The sequence below is a fragment of the Triticum dicoccoides genome, chromosome 3A (genome assembly GCF_002162155.2).
Source record: "Triticum dicoccoides isolate Atlit2015 ecotype Zavitan chromosome 3A, WEW_v2.0, whole genome shotgun sequence".
NCBI lineage: Eukaryota > Viridiplantae > Streptophyta > Magnoliopsida > Poales > Poaceae > Triticum > Triticum dicoccoides.
Window position 1 is genome coordinate 439,337,404 of NC_041384.1, and position 12,315 is coordinate 439,349,718.

Sequence of the window (12,315 nt, forward strand, 5' to 3'; positions counted from 1 at the left end):
ATGCGCTTTACACCGATATGACCTAAACGGTAGTGCCACAAATAAGTTGCACTATCATTATCAACTCTGCATATTTTGGCTTCAACATTATGAATATGTGTATCACTACTATCGAGATTCATCAAAAATAGACCACTCTTCAAGGGTGCATGACCATAAAAGATATTACTCATATAAATAGAACAACCATTATTCTCTGATTTAAATGAGTAACCGTCTCGCATCAAACAAGATCCAGATATAATGTTCATGCTCAACGCTGGCACCAAATAACAATTATTTAGGTCTAATACTAATCCTGAAGGTAGATGTAGAGGTAGCATGCCGACGGCGATCACATCAACTTTGGAACCGTTTCCCACGCACATCGTCACCTCGTCCTTGGACAGTGTTCGCTTAATCTGTAGTCCATGTTTTGAGTTGCAAATATTAGCAACAGAACCAGTATCAAATACCCAGGTGCTACTGCGAGCTCTGGTAAGGTACACATCAATAACATGTATATCACATATACCTTTGTTCACCTTGCCATCCTTCTTATCCTCCAAATACTTGGGGCAGATCCGCTTCTAGTGACCAGTCTGCTTGCAGTAGAAGCACTCAGTCTCAGGCTTAGGTCCAGACTTGGGTTTCTTCTCTTGAGCAGCAACTTGTTGGCTGTTCTTCTTGAAGTTCCCCTTCTTCTCCCCTTTCCCTTTTTCTTGAAACTGGTGGTCTTATTGACCATCAACACTTGATGCTCCTTCTTGATTTCTACCTCCGCGGCCTTTAGCATTGCGAAGAGCTCGGGAATCTTCTTATCCATCCCTTGCATGTTATAGTTCATCAGGAAGCTTTTGTAGCTTAGTGGCAGTGATTGAAGAATTCTGTCAATGAAGCTATCATCCGGAAGATTAACTCCCAGTTGAATCAAGTGATTGCAGTACCCAGACATCTTGAGTATATGCTCACTGGCAGAACTATTCTCCTCCATCTTGCAGCTGTAGAACTTATTGGAGACTTCATATCTCTCAATCCGAGCATTCTTTTGAAATATTAACTTCAACTCCTGGAACATCTCATATGCTCCATGACATTCAAAACGTCGTTGAAGTCCCGGTTCTAAGCCATAAAGCATGGCACACTGAACTATCGAGTAGTCATCAACACGCGACTGCCAGGCATTCACAATGTCTGCAGTTGCTGGCGCAGGTGGTACACCTAGCGGTGCTTCCAGGGCATAACTTTTCTGTGCAGCAGTGAGGATACTCCTCAAGTTACAGACCTAGTCCATGTAATTGCTAACATCATCTTTCAACTCTGCTTTCTCAAGGAACGCATTAAAATTCAACGGAACAACAGCACAGGCCATCTATCTACAAACAAAATAGACAAGCAAGATACTATTAGGTACTAAGTTCATGATAAATTTAAGTTCAATTAATCATATTACTTAAGAACTCCCACTTAGATAGACATCTCTCTAATCCTCTAAGTGATCACGTGATCCATATCAATTAAACCATAACCGATCATCATGTGAAATGGAGTAGCTTTCAATGGTGAACATCACTATGTTGATCATATCTACTATATGCTTCATGCTTGACCTTTCGGTCTCAGTGTTCCGAGGCCATATCTGCATATGCTAGGCTCGTCAAGTTTAACCTGAGTATTCTGCGTGTGCAAAACTGGCTTGCACCCGTTGTAGATGGACGTAGAGCTTATCACACCCGATCAACACGTGGTGTCTGGGCACGACGAACTTTGGCAACGGTGCATACTCGGGGAGAACACTTTTATCTTGAAATTTAGTGAGAGATCATCATATAATTCTACCTTCAATCAAAGCAAGATAAGATGCATAAAAGATAAACATCACATGCAATCAATATAAGTGATATGATGTGGCCATCATCATCTTGTGCTAGTGATCTCCATCTCCGAAGCACCGTCATGATCACCATTGTCACCGGCGCGACACCTTGATCTCCATCTTAGTATCGTTGTCGTCTCGCCAATCTTATGCTTCTATGACTATCGCTACCGCTTAGTGATAAAGTAAAGCATTACAGGGCGATTTCATTGCATACAATAAAGCGACAACCATATGGCTCCTGCCAGTTGCCGATAACTCGGTTACAAAACAAGATCATCTCATATAATAAAATTTAGCATCATGCTTTGACCATACACATCACAACATGCTCTGCAAAAACAAGTTAGACGTCCTCTACTTTATTGTTGCAAGTTTTACGTGGCTGCTACGGGCTGAGCAAGAACCGTTCTTACCTACGCATCAAAACCACAACGATAGTTTGTCAAGTTGCTGCTGTTTTAACCTTCGCAAGGACCGGGCGTAGCCACACTCGGTTCAACTAAAGTTGGAGAAACTGACACCCGCCAGCCACCTGTGTGCAAAGCACGTCGGTAGAACCAGTCTCGCGTAAGCGTACGCGTAATGTCGGTCCGGGCCGCTTCATCCAACAATACCGCCGAACCAAAGTATGACATGCTGGTAAGCAGTATGACCTATATCGCCCACAACTCACTTGTGTTCTACTCGTGCATATGACATCTACACATAAAACCTGGCTCAGATGCCACTCTTGGGGAATGTAGTAATTTCAAAAAAATTCCTACGCACACGCAAGATCATGGTGATGCATAGCAATGAGAGGAGAGAGTGTTGTCCACGTACCCTCGTAGACCGAAAGCGGAAGCGTTAGCACAACGCGGTTGATGTAGTCGTACGTCTTCACGATCCGACCAATCAAGTACCGAACGCATGGCACCTCCGAGTTCAGCACACGTTCAGCCCGATGACGTCCCTCGAACTCCGATCCAGCCGAGTGTCGAGGGAGAGTTTTGTCAGCACGACGGCATGGTGACGATGATGATGTTGTACCGACGCAGGGCTTCGCCTAAGCACCGCTACAGTATTATCGAGGTGGGCTACGATGGAGGGGGGCACCGCACATGGCTAAAAGATCAAATCAATTGTTGTGTCTTTGGGGTGCCCCCCTGCCCCCCTATATAAAGGAGCAAGGGGGGAGGTGCGGCCGGCCAGGAGGAAGCGCGCCAGGAGGAGTCCTACTCCCACCGGGAGTAGGACTCCCTTCCTTCCTTGTTGGGTTAGGAGAAGGGGGAAAGAGGAGGGAGAGAGGAAGGAAAGGGGGGGTGCCGCCCCCTCTCCTTGTCCTATTCGGACTAGAGGGGGAGGGGCGCACGGCCCTGCCCTAGCCGCCTCTCCTCTTCTACACTAAGGCCCACTATGGCCCATTAAGCCCCCCGGGGGTTCCGGTAACCCCTCGGTACTCCGGTAAAATCCCGATTTCATCTGGAACATTTACGATATCCAAATATAGGCTTCCAATATATCAATCTGCATGTCTCGATCATTTCGAGACTCCTCGTCATGTTCGTGATTGCATCCGGGACTCCGAACAACCTTCGGTACATCAAAACTCATAAACTCATAATATAACCGTCATCAAAACTTTAAGCATGCGGACCCTACGGGTTCGAGAACTATGTAGACATGACCGGGACACGTCTCCGGTCAATAACCAATAGCAGAAATTGGATGCTCATATTGGCTCCCACATATTCTACAAAGATCTTTATCGGTCAGACTGCATAACAACATACATTGTTCCCTTTGTCATGGGTATGTTACTTGCCCAAGATTCGATCGTCGGTATCTCAATACCTAGTTCAATCTCGTTACCAGCAAGTCTCTTTACTCGTTCCGTAATACATCATCCCACAACTAACTCATTAGTTGCAATGCTTGCAAGGCTTAAGTGATGTGCATTACCGAGTGGGCCTAGAGATACCTCTCCGACAATCGAAGTGACAAATCCTAATCTCGAAATACACCAACCCAACAAGTACCTTCGGAGACACCTGTAGAGCACCTTTATAATCACCTAGTTACGTTGTGATGTTTGGTAGCACACAAAGTGTTCCTCCGGTAAACGGTAGTTGCATAATCTCATAGTCATAGGAACATGTATAAGTCTTGAAGAAAGCAATAGCAACAAACTAAACGATCGAGTGCTATGCTAACGGAATGGGTCAAGTCAGTCACATCATTCTCTAATGATGTGATCCCGTTAATCAAATGACAACTCATGTCTATGGCTAGGAAACTTAACCATCTTTGATTCAATGAGCTAGTCAAGTAGAGGCATACTAGTGACACTCTGTTTGTCTATCTATTCACACATGTATTATGTTTCCGGTTAATACAATTCTAGCATGAATAATAAACATTCATCATGAAATAAGAAAATAAATAATAACTTTATTATTGCCTCTAGGGCATATTTCCTTCACTTTCAACTTAGCTTTCTCTAGGAATGCATTAAAATTCAATGGAATAGTAGAACGGGCCATTTATCTACAACATAGATTTGCAAAGACTATCAGGACAAGGTTCCTGATAAATTAAGTTCAATTAATCAAATTACTAATGAATTCCCACTTAAATTAACACCCCTCAAGTTATCTAAGTGATACATGATCCAAATCAACTAACCCATGACCGATCATCACGTGAGATGGGGTAGTCATCAATGGTGAACATCTCTATGTTGATCATATCTACTAAATGACTCATGTTCGACCTTTCGGTCTCCAGTGTTCTGAGACCATGTCTGTACATGCTAGGCTCGTCAAGTTTAACCCAAGTATTTTGCTTGTGCAAAACTGGCTTACACCCGTTGTATGTGAATGTAGAGTCTATCACACCGATCATCACGAGGTGCTTCAAAATGACGAACTTTAGCGATGGTGCATACGCGGGGAGAACACTCTTATCTTGAAATTAAGTGAAGGGATCATCTTATAATTCTACCGTCGTTCTAAAGAAAATAAGATGCATAAAGTATAAACATCACATGCAATCAAAAATACGTGACATGATATGGTTATCATCATCTTGTGCTTTTGATCTCCATCTCCAAAGCATCGGCATGATCTCCATCATCACTAGCATGACACCTTGATCTCCATCGTAGCATTGGGGTCGTCTCACCAACTATTGCTTCTACAACTATTGCTAACACATAGTGATGAAGTAAAGCAATTACATGGCGCTTATTGATTAACACACATGTCATACAATAATTAAAGACAACCCTAAGGCTCCTGCCGGTTGTCGTACTCATCGACATGCAAGTCGTGAACTTATTACAAAAGATGATCATCTCATACATCAACATATATCACATCACATCTTGACCATATCACATCACAATATGCCCTGCAAAAACAAGTTAGACGTCCTCTACTTTGTTGTTGCAAGTTTTATGTGGCTGCTACGGGCAACTAGCAAGAATCGTTCTTACCTATGCAAAACCACAATGGTGATATCAAGTTTGCTGTTTTAACCTTCTGCAAGGACAGGCCATAGTCAAATGTGATTCAACTCAAGTAGGAGAAATAGACACCCGCTAGCCACCTTTATGCAAAACAAGTTGCATGTTAGTCGGTGGAACCGGTCAGTACGTGGACATGTAAGGTTCATCCGGGCCGCTTCATCCCACAATACCACCGAATCAAAATAAGACGTTGGTGGCAAGAAATATGAACATCACCGCCCACAACTCCTTTGTGTTCTACTCGTGCATATCATCTACACATAGAACTGGCTCATGGTGCCACTGTTGGGGAATGTTGCATGGAAAACAAAAAAATTCTACGCACATGCAAGTTCTATCCATGGAGATGTATAGCTACAAGAGGGGGAGCACATCTACATACCCTTGTAGATCGCTAAGCGGAAGTGTTTATCAATGCGGTTGATGTAGTCGTACACCTTCACGATCCGTCCCAATCAAGTACCAAACGTACGTCACCTCCGCGTTCAGCACACGTTCAGCTCGATGACATCCTCGCCTTGTCGATCCAGCAAGAGAGGTGACCTAGTAGATGAGTTCTGGCAGCACGACGGCGTGGTGGCTGTGCTGGTGAAGAACAATCTCCCCAAGGCTTCGCTAACAATCTCCCCAAGGCTTCGCTAAGCACAACGAAAACTATAGCGGAGGATAAACTAGAGGGGGGTTGCTGGCACACGTCCTAGTGAATCTTTTTGTGTTCGGGGTGCTAGCCCTACCCCTATATTTATATGTTGAGCCCTGGGGTCGTTTCTTGGATAAAGAGCCTCCTCGAAGTCGGTTTAGCCCGCAAGGCAAGAGTCCTTCTCGGACTCCGGGACCAAATGCCATGGTTCCCGGTGTCTAGCCCAGACACCATGGGCCTCGGCGTATGGCCCAGGGTCCCTGGCTTCAGGTCCCTGACCTCTGCAAAACTTTCTTTTGCACCAACCTAAATCCCCATGGGCCTTACCCCTTGGCCCAACCATATCATCCTATATATCAATCTTTACCTCTGGGCCATTCCGGAGCTCCTCGTCATGTCCGCATATCATATGGGACTCCGAACAACATTCGGTCACCAACATACTCATATAATACTATATCGTCAAAGAACGTTAAGCATGCGGACCCTACGGGTTCGAAAATGATGTAGACATGACCGAGACGCTTCTCCGGTCAGAAACCAATAGTGGGACCTAGATGCCCATATTGGTTCCTACATATTCTATGAAGATCTTTATCGGTCGAACCTTTAAGACAACATACATACTTAGTTCCCTTTGTCGGTCAGTATGTTACCTGCCCGAGATTCTATCGTCGGTATCTCCATACCTAGTTCAATCTCGTTACCGACAAGTCTCTTTACTCGTTCCGTAATACATCATCTCGTAACTAAATCCTTAGTCACTTTGCTTGCAAGCTTCTTGTGATGTTGTATTACCGAGAGGGCTCACAGTTACCTCTCCGTCATACGGAGTGACAAATCCCAATCTCGATTCACACCAACTCAACAGACACCTTCGGAGATACCTGTAGAGCATCTTTATTATCACTCAGTTATGTTGTGATGTTTGATAGCACACAAGGTATTCCTTCGGTATCAGGGAGTTGCATGATCTCATGGTCAAAGGATTATGTATTTGACATTAAGAAAGTAGTAGCAATAAACTGAACGATCATATGCTAAGCTAACGGATGGGTCTTGTCCATCACATTAATCTCCTAATGATGTGATCTCGTTATCAAGTGACAACACATGTCTATGATTAGAAAACCTTAACCATCTTTTGATTAACAGGCTAGTCTAGTAGAGGCTTACTAGGGACACGGTATTTGTTTATGTATCCACACATGTGTTTAAGTTTCCGATCAATACAATTCTAGCATGAATAATAAACCTTTATCATGACTAAGAAAAAATAATAATAATAACTTTATTATTGCCTCTAGGGCATATTTCCAACAGTGATCATGCCCCTATCCTTTGGGACTCTGGGATGGGACAAATCCCTAGAGGTAGTAGTTATAAGATGGAGAAACCGTGGCTCCTGAGGGGAGACTTTTCCAGTTTAGTGTTGGGGAACGTAGCATGCAATTTCAAAAAATTTCCTATGATCACGCAAGATCTATCTAGGAGATGCATAGAAACGAGAGGGGGAGAGTGTGTCCATGTACCCTCGTAGACCGAAAGCGGAAGCATTAGTTTAATGTGGTTGATGTAGTCGAACGTCTTCTCGATTCAACCGATCAAGTACCGAACATACAGCACCTCCGAGTTCTGCACACATTCAGCTCGATGACGTCCCTCGAACTCTTGATCCACCAAAGTGTCGAGGGAGAGTTTCGTCAACACGCTGACATGGTGATGGTGAAGTGATCCGCACAGGGCTTCGCCTGAGCACTACGACAAATATGACCGGAGGAGTAAACGGTGGAGGGGAGCACCGCACAAGGCTAAGAACAATTGATGTGTCTTAGAGGTGCCCCCCGCCCCCATATATAAAGCAGGGAGAGGGGAGGAGGCTGGCCTAGGGCACGCCAAGTGGGGGGGGGGGTCCCACTTGGACTCCTTGTCCAATTCGGCCCCCCTTTCCTTTTACCGGAAGGGGAAAGGGGGAAGGAGAGGGAGGAGGACAAGGAAAGGGGGGCCGCGCCCCCTCCCCTAGTCCAATTCGGACTCCTTTCCTCGGGGGGGGGCACCCCTTGTGGGCTGCCTTGACTCCCTCCTATGGCCCATGTGGCCCATATTTTCCCCCGGGGGGTTCCGGTAACTCCCCGGCTACTCCGATACTTTCCGAAACACTTCCGATGTCTGAATACTATCGTCCAATATATCAATCTTTACCTCTCAACCATTTCGAGACTCCTCGTCATGTCTGTGATATCATCCGGCACTCCGAACAATCTTCGGTCATCAAAACACATAACTCATAATACAAATCATCATCGAACATTAAGCGTGCGGACCCTACGGGTTCGAGAACTATGTAGACATGACCGAGACACCTCTCCGGTCAATAACCAATAGCGGAACCTAGATGATCATATTGGTTCCCACATATTCTACAAAGATATTTATCGGTCAAACCGTAATGACAACATACGTCATTCCTTTTGGCATCAGTATGTTACTTGCCCGAGATTCGATCGTCGGTATCTTCATACCTAGTTCAATCTCATTACCGGCAAGTCTCTTTACTCGTTCTGTGATGCATCATCCCATAACTAACTCATTAGTCACATTGCTTGCAAGGCTTATCATGATGTGCATTACCGAGAGGGCCCAGAGATACCTCTCTGATACCCGGAGTGACAAATCCTAATCTCGATCTATGCCAACCCAACAAAAACCTTTGGAGATACCTGTAGAGCATCTTTATAATCACCCATTTATGTTGTGACGTTTGATAGCACACAAGGTGTTCCTCCGGTATTCGAGAGTTGCATAATCTCACAGTCAAAGGAATATATAAAAGTCATGAAGAAAGCAATAGCAATAAAACTTAATGATCATTATGCTAAGCTAACGGATGGGTCTTGTCCATCACATCATTCTCCTAATGATGTGATCCATTTCATTAAATGACAACACATGTCTATGGTTAGGAAACTTAACCATCTTTGATTAATGAGCTAGTCTAGTAGAGGCATACTAGGGAAAATTTGTTTTGTCTATGTATTCACACATGTATCAAGTTTCCGGTTAATACAATTCTAGCATGAATAATAAACATTTATCATGATATAAGGAAATATAAATAACAACTTTATTATTGCCTCTAGGGCATATTTCCTTCATCCAGTAGCTAGGATTTGGAATGAGCCCACCTCTGGTTCCACTTCCATAGATGATTGGTAGGATAAGCTTAGGAAAATCACTAAGGGGTGGAGCTCTAATGAGGAAGCTCAACTTAGGAGATACAGGAAAATCCTACTAGAAGAATATGATAGATTAGATATTAAATCTGAAACTATGCCCCTCTCTGAAACCGAACTTTCAAGACTCAAGTTCACCCACATTGAGCTTCAGAAAAATTGGTTATAGGAGGCGATTAAAGCTAAACAAAGATCTACAGATAGAGATATCAAGGAGGGTGACATAAACACTAGCTATTTCCATGTTGTGGCCAGCCAAAGGAGGAGGAAAACTGTTATCCACTCCCTGGATGGCCCCCATGGGCCTGTCACTAATACTAAAGAAATGTTAGATATAGCCAGTAGCTTTTGTAAAGACCTATTCAAACTAGAGGACAGGGAGGGGTTTCATTTAAACCCCTATTTTTTCTCTGGTGATGAAAATGTCAATAGTGCTAAAAATGAGATTCTATAAGCCCCCTTCTCTGAAGAGGTAGTTAAGAGTGTTGTCTTTGAATCTTATCCAGATGGAGCACCTGGCCCTGATGGGATTCCTTTTTTTCTTTTATCAACATTTCCGGGCCCTTATAAAAAAGGACCTCATGGCAATGTTTGCAGACTTCCATAGAGGAAGGCTTGCTATTCATAGGTTAAATTTTGCCATGCTGACCATCATCCCAAAAGAGGTTGATGCTTCACCTATGAAGAAATTTAGGCCTATTAGCTTGCTAAACTGCATCTTTAAGATTTTAACCAAGGTTCTAACTAATAGACTAGAAATAAAACCCTTCATAGGCTTATAGCTAGTAATCAGTCTGCTTTTCTTAAGGGGAGGTACATACTAGAGAGTGTGGCCACTACCCATGAGGTGCTTCACTCTGTCCACTCTAGTAAAAGACATGGTCTGATCCTCAAGTTAGATTATGAAAAATCATTTGACAAGGTTAACTTGGAGTTCCTGGAAGAGCTCCTTAAGATCAGGGGTTTTTGTGGGAAGTGGATTCACTCGATCCAGCAAATTACCCATGGGGGATCTGTTGGGGTCAAGCTAAACAACACTGAGAATGACTTCTTCCTGACTGGGAAAGGTCTTAGACAAGGAGACCCCATCTCCCCACTTCTTTTCAATTTAGTAGTAGATGCACTCACTAGGATGTTGATCAAAGCTGCTGGCCACCAGCTAATTGTGGGACTGTGTCCTGAGGTTTATCCTGGGGATATCATTTGTCTACAGTATGCAGATGATACACTATTGTTCCTAGATAACAATATTGAACATGCTAAAAACCTCAAGATGGTCCGGAATTGCTTTGAGCAAGTCTCTGGTATGAGAATTAACTATAGTAAGAGTGAGCTCATCCCTATCAATATGGATAGTGAAGAATTCGGTTGCTTTTTAGAGGCTCTTGGTTGTGCTGGAGGTTCCTTCCCCATTAAATACCTTGGGGTTGCCCTCCACCATGATAAACTGAGAAGGGAAGACATCCAACCTCTAATTGATAAAAATATGAAAATAATTGATGGATGGAGGGGGGGAGCTACTCTCCTACAAGGGTAGGCTGATCCCCATTCAAGCATGCCTAGCTAGCATACCTATCTACCTTTTATCCTTTTTCAAATTCCCTAAGTGGGCCATTGATTTATTCAACTCCCAAATGGCAAATTGTTTATGGAATGATTTTGAGGGGCATAGGAAGCTCCATTTAGCTAATTGGAAAATGGTGTGCATGAAAAAAGAGTTTTGTGGGTTAGGGATTCCAAATCTCCAAGATGTGAACCTTTGTCTCCTAGGATCTTGGATTAAAATATACTATGAGGGGGGAGGAAAACCTCGGAAAGAGATAGTAGATCAGAAATACATGAGGGGAAGACTCAACTTATTTGCCCCTAAATCTAGTCTAAATATCTCTAGGTTCCAGAAAGGAGTTAGATCTATCATCCACGCCTTGAAATTTGGGTACAGATGGAAGGTGGGCATAGGGTACAAAATCAGGTTCTGGGAGGATACCTGGTTTGGCACCTCCCCCCTAGGAGTGCAATTTTGGCCTATTTATACAATTTGCAATGAACAGGCCAAGCGCATTAGAGAGGTGTGGGATGGAGATAACCTCATGCTTACTTTTAGAAGAAATTTCAATGAAAAACTCATGGAACAATGGTACCAAATTGTGAAAATTGCACATGGGATTGTGTTCAGCAATGATCCAGAGTCTCTTATTTGGCAGTTGGAAAATAAAGGGGTCTATTCTTCTAGCTCTTTGTACCATGTGATTAACTTTAAGGGGGTGCAGCCGTTGTTTATTCTTGTTGTGTGAAAACTTGTTGTGCCCCTAAAAATCCATGTCTTCCTCTGGTTGTTTTCACAGAATAAGCTCATGACTAGAGATAACATGAGGAAGAGACACATCATCAAGCCTCTTGACTGTGTGTTTTGTGCTGAAAACGTATCAAATGTCCACTTGTTCTTTGGGTGCATGGTAGCTAGGAATGTTTGGTCATTTGTTGGTGAGTTCTTCCAAATCCAGATAGGCACGAAATCTGTCGCTCGTTTATGGGTTTCCAATAAGAAAAACACTAAGTTGAATACTATTAGTTCTGCTGTCCTATGGTGTTTGTGGAAATATAGGAACTCTATGATTTTTAACAACACCATTTGGACTTCCATTACATAGGTTTGGGGTATGATCCTCAGAATACTCAAATTCTAGGGTGTCTTGTCTCCGGAAGCGGGGAGATCAAAACTGGAGGAGTTTCTGGGAGCTCTGACTAGTTTCCTTCAACAACCCTTGCGGATCACGAGTGGCTGACACTAAGGAAGAATGAAGTTGATGCTCGCTGGAGTATGCTCAAGATCTTAGGAGAAGACGATGGCTTCCAATCCCCTGCCAAGAAGCGAGACCCGATGGACAAAGACACCACAGGCAGCCCGGCATCAACTCTCATGGCCTGCTGGTCGCCCCAAGCTGCTTTGGCGCGGCTGTTCAAGTTCGGGAGGTCTAGGGCCCTGGTCATGATGTGAAGGCACCTTGGGGGTGTGTTGCTAGGTTACTTTGGCCCGTGTGTTTATCCCTCCCTAACATGTGTGTCCTGAAGGGGT